We start from the raw sequence: 5991 nt of genomic DNA, 5'->3' as shown, positions 1-5991 counted from the left end.
TTTTTTTTTTTTTTTTTTTTTTTTATATACACTAATTAGCTGGAGGCAGAATTAAGAGCACTGAACAAAGCACTCTGTACAGACTCAGTTAAATTACTAATATTGAATAATTTTAAATTTGCTACATTTTTAAATCCTGGTTTCCTTCCCTTGAACATTTCCCTTGTGCCAATAATTAGCGATTCATACTCAAGGTTCAAAATGTCGCCTTGGTTATATTTTTTTTTTTTTTTTTTTTTTTTTTTTTTTTTTTTTTTTTTTTTTTACAAGCATATCAGTGATATATGCAAGTGTTCCCTTGTTTAGCCTTGCTGGTTCCATGACTGTCTTAACTTCCCCCTCACCAACTCCCTTCGTTACCTTTTTAGCCGTGTACAACACATGTAGCCACTCTAATTCTGACTAGTGCTGAACCACTTTTTTGTGTCTACATTCTTTGGAAACCCTTTTATTTACCCATTTCCACAAGGGCAGCAGGCACTTGATCATAAGGAGTCCCTCCTTTTACTTTGACCATACACCCCAAGCTTTCAAAGAAGGCCTAGTGTAATGCACTTTAAGCTGTACCTCACCCGTATATGTAATATATTTGGCTTTATTTCAAGGAGTCAAGCTGTCAGAAACCCTAGCACACTCGGCAAAATGCTTAGCAGTATTTTGCCCATCGCTACATTCTGAGTTCATATTCTGCCAAGGTTGACTTTGCCTTTCATCCTTTCGCGGTCGATAAATTAAGTACCAGTTGCATACTGGGATCTATCTAATCAACTGGCCCCCTCCCCCAAAACTTCAGGCCTTGTGCCTAGAGTGAAGAATATTTGACTTTATTTCTCTTGTAAGGCAGAATTCCCTTCGTGATGCCAAGTCTTTATGTTGTCCTATTAAAACACAGGAGCATGTGTATTTGAACAGTATTATAGTTTGCTTGAAGCATTGTGATACAGACATAGAATGTGTCCATTCTTCAAATGGACTGAATACATTGTCACAATATGTAGCAAATCACCAGTTTGTATCTTTGATGTTGGTAGTGTCATCATTTTATGTCTGTTTTTCCATACTGAGATGGGTTGGCTAGGTCAGCCTCCCTCCCCTGTACACACACACACACACACACACACACACTGCATCTTTCCATTTGATGCAGTTACTTCTCTTATGTGATTCAGTATCCTAACATCAGTCTTTGCTACTTCTTTCCATGCATTTTGCTGCAGACTGCTTTCACTTGGACTGTTTAACCCATCTTCATTCAGATGGTCATACGAGTTACATCTTGTCTTACAATTAATATATATTGAACGACAAAAATGTCTCACACATACTAAGTAAAAACCAGTTTATTAAGACTACCATAGCATTGATCGAAAAGTGCTAATTAAGAGATTGTCTTTTCCTAATAAAACATTTCCTGAAGCATGTTTGGTGTCACATGGTGTCATGTGATGAGTGTCCTGGATCCAAAGAGATGAATTCAATAATTACTGCCAGGCACCTAGAAATGTGATAAAATCTATATAATCTCGATATTTTGTGTGTAACCATCTTTTACAGTGTAATGTTTTTGTAGTTCAGTAGTATATAAATATGCATACAGGTGTTGCTGTGTAAGAAGCTCGCTTCCCAACCACATGGTTATCGATTCAGTCCCATTGCGTAGTACCTTGGAGAAGTGTCTCCTATATCCTTGGGCCAACCAAGGCCTCAAGTAGATTTGATAGACGGAAACTGAAAAGCCGCCCATCTCGTATATGTTTGACAACTGGTGTTGGTGTCTTTATATCCCCCATAGCTTGGTGGTTGAGCAAAAGTTGCCAATGAAATAAGTACTTGACTTAAAAAAAAAAAATCCTAGGGTTGATTTGTTCCACTAAAACCCTTCAGGACAGTGCCCTAGCATGGCTGTAGTCAACTCAGTGAAGCAAGATATATATAAATTTATTTTCTAATACTGACAGTACGTTTGTCTACAAAAACTTTCAGCTTTTATATTTTGTCGTCGTAGCTTGAATTTTGAAGATCCAGGTATGTTATGCAGCCCTAGAGCAACCGCTCGCTTCAGATTTGTGACCCTCTGGTCTTTTCGAGGGGGTTTTCTTTTTTATTTTAAACAGCAGGGTGTGATTTCGGTAAGGTTTAGCTGATGTTGTACCTTACATTAGTGAAATTTGAATAGCAAATCCTTCATTTGTTTAACTTTTTCCCCATTGTTTAACTTTTTCCCCATTTATTTTAATTTTTTTTTAGCAAGTCAGTCAGTCAGTCAGTATATCCTTTCATTGCTTCAATAACTTGTTCACTTGAATTTATTGAGCAATGTTTTCAGCTGAACATCATTGTTGAATGAAATGCTTCTTAGACTGGAATAATTGATAAAAGGTTAAGCATTTTCAGATGCTTCGCTTTTTCAATTGTTCCATGTCGGACTATGCTGAGCATGGTAAAACTTCCCAATCAAGCTTTTATCTTTTATACCTTGGGTCTTTCAGTACATCTGTAGCTCCTTGTTTGTCTCATTCTCCGGTATTTTTTTTTAATACCCATGTTTATCTTCCGACAGTGTTGTCCTTTCTTAAATTTATTTCTTTTTGTTTCTCTGGCACCATTATACACCGGCGCCATCCTACTATTTTCATGAAGTCTTCTAATTCTATAAATTTAACATTTTTCATGTTGATTTTACTGCGTAGTTCCTCTTCTATATCCTCTATAATTTTTGCAGGTGACTTCTGAAAGATTGCAAACTTCAAAATAAATGGTAATCTGGTGGTGCAAGGTCAGGGGCTGTGTGGTGGATATGACATCACTTCCCAACCGAGCTCCAATAATTTTTCACGAGTTAGCAAAGGCGTGTGTGGTCTAACATTGTCCTAATGGTACACTATTCCTTTGCAATTTGCCAATTCTGTTTTTCTTTGATTACTTCCAGTTTCATTAGTTGTTGACAGTAAACATCTGAATTGATCGTTTTGGTTCCTTGGAAACCGCTCAATATACACACCTTTTGTATCCCCACCAAATTGACAGCATGACTTTTTTTTTTTTCCCTTTGATGCAATTCGGCTTTCGATTTGGTTTGTGTTGGTTCATTATGCTTGGACTGTAATTGTTTTTGATTGTTATTGTAGACAATCCATTTATCATTACCAGTGATAATTCATTTCAAAAATAGGTCGATTTCATTGCATTTGAGATGCATATTACAAATATTTCAATTTGTGGAAACCAAGTATCGAGGGTTTTTAATGAATCCAAGACACTGATTTTTCACTTGTCTGATACATTTTACCTCTCTGCAATCTCTTGCACAGTTATGGCAATCGGATTCAATTATGGCTTTGATTTGGTCATCTTTGAGTGAAAAATCTCCAGAACAGAATTTTTAAAACCATTTCTGACATGTGCATTCTGTTAAGCAATCAACACCCTAAACTTCACTCATCTTTTTGTAAGCCTCAACAGCTTTCTTCCCTTTACAGAAATAAAAAAGCAAAATATGGCAAAAATGTTAGTTTCTGAACTAACAGCCATAAACAAAATTACATGCAATTTGCCTGTACTTTAGCCCAAACTCTATATCCCTCGTGTTTGGTGTTGAGGTGTTAGTCCAAGGCTGATCTTGGGTCGCGGAACACAACCTTAATTCATTTCCTAAGTTCTTGACTAGGTCCCTTTCTACTCTAGTCCTATCTGAACTTAGCTTTTGAATAAATCTAATTTGACTCAAGTCTAACAGCTCATTTGAGGGCAAACAACCACCTGTTAGTTAACAGTGCCGGTTAATGCTCTCATGACTAACTCCTTAATCCGACTACGGTATGCTTCACAAGACATAATAGACAACGATCTGACGACTGGAAACTAAACAAGACTGTGTACCTTATCTATGTTCATCCTACACATCACTAACTTGTGATCAGTGTAGGAGACCAGAACAAACTGGATAATTAGACTTCTCTTGTACAAACTATTCTAAATAAGACCTGAACAACCTGTTGCCATTATTCCAGGTCCACACTGGGACGCTTAAACAGATCGGTGAGGCATAGGTTTTTCTTAACTGAGCCAACACAATCCTGGCATACATCCAGGGTAGCATTAAAATCTAACACCTAATGTCTTTGATGTTACCAGAAAATTTTCTAGGCGTTGATAGAAATCAGCCTTTGTTTTTAGGACTTGATGCATAAACACCAACCAACCTGAAGCCCTTATGTCTGTACTTCAAGTCCAGAGCAACCAGCCCACCTTTTGGGTCTACAAAGATTATACTTGTCTGCAGAGCCAAGCTTTTTCAAAGCCAGACTACTACCTTTCCTCTGCCTCCAGTTTGGCTAGGAAACCTGATTGTCTCATAGCTATTCAGGAGAGCCAAGAAGGTTTGTAATTTGTTCAGCTTGGTCTCTGTAGCAACTATCACATCTATGCTATTTGACCTGTGGTCATCGCAAAAGCAAGCTTGCTTCTACTTCAAAACTTGGGCCCCACACATTTAACCCTTTCGTTGCCAAACCGGCTCTGGTTCTGAGTACAGATTTCTTGTTTTCATAAGTTTTGAATTAAAATCTACCACCAAACCTTAGTCACAATTTATGTTCCTAACGCCAGCTTAATGATAAAGTTATTTTACTAAATTCTTTGTTCTATTTAAAGTAATTGAAAGACCACTTAATTCGAGCATGTAGATGATTTAGATCTCTCATAGAAGCAGTGGTTAAAGCTGAAGGTGGCTTTCTTGAATAATCTTATAGAAAAGGTTTTTATCCTCATAGCTTTTTTTTTTTTTTTTTTTTTTTTTTTTTTTTTTTTTTTTGTTTTTTTTGTTTAGAAACATAAATTTGTCCTTGAATATCTTACTCACCCTGTGTGCATGCAATGATTTGAGGGGGATGTAACTGCTGCTATAAGTTTGAAATGGGCTCCATCATTTGTTTGGCTCTTTATTTGGTGTAGATATTTTATGGCTGGATTCCTTTCTTAGTTTCAATATCCCAATAGTTCTTGTCACACTTGCCTCCTGGGTCAAGCAGTTTTTTCACTTTTATCTTAACCAAATTACTCTGCCTTCTGTGTCTTTGACTGAAAGTAACTGCTGTTGACATCCCTGCTTCAGCCAACCTTTGACCAACCCTATGTTGGAATGCGTTGACCAAGGCACTGATGTGGCTGATTCAATCATTAGAGCATCATAGAAAATACCATGCAGTCCTTATTCCAGCTTTCTGCACTTGAGGCTTAAATCTTGCAAGGAATAGCTATGAACTTTAAATAAACTTCCACTGTTACAGTTAATTTCTCTTGCTGGAAAACAGTTGTTTGACCCCATGGAATTTGCTTTATGGTGTGGTTTTTGGATTTGACTCTAACAAGAGGTCATGCAACAGCATAGATGTCTTTTCGGCTTGTGAGCTATTTTGATGACAAAGAATGCAATATTTGGGGTGAGTCTAAATATTTCTAATTGGTTAATCTGGTTTAAAGTCTTGCATGCATAATCTCCTTTCTGTCAGTGGTCAGATATCATCAATATTTTTAATAATGGTAAATACTAACACTGTCCTTAAGACTTGCTCCAATACATTAACCTGCAATAATCTGTAGACAAATGATTTCCTTCTCATCTCTTGGCTGTAATTTTGATTGTTAGAATTAACTATTGCTGGTCTCCTTCAGATAGCATTTACAGTGTCAAGTAACAAACTGCTGGAACAGTTGAGTTAAACTGAGATGGTCGGGAGAACTTTGCAGTGTGGCCCATTAATATGGGCTTCGTGAAAGGCAGCATCCATGAGTCGTTCAGTGTATATACCTGTGTGAGGAAAGAAAAGGATGTATTTTCTGTTGGGTTGTAGTGCTGCATGAATTGGGAAAATTGTTGGTTTTGGTGGGAGGGGAAAGTTGTCAGCCATAAGTCTATGGTAGACAGAGATGGAAGCTGACAACAGATAAATAGCCAAGTCATCTGTAGTAGTGGTGGTGAATTGAAATATG

Source organism: Octopus bimaculoides, chromosome 20 (assembly GCF_001194135.2).
Source record: "Octopus bimaculoides isolate UCB-OBI-ISO-001 chromosome 20, ASM119413v2, whole genome shotgun sequence".
In the NCBI taxonomy this organism is placed as follows: domain Eukaryota; kingdom Metazoa; phylum Mollusca; class Cephalopoda; order Octopoda; family Octopodidae; genus Octopus; species Octopus bimaculoides.
This window is presented reverse-complemented; position numbering follows the sequence as displayed.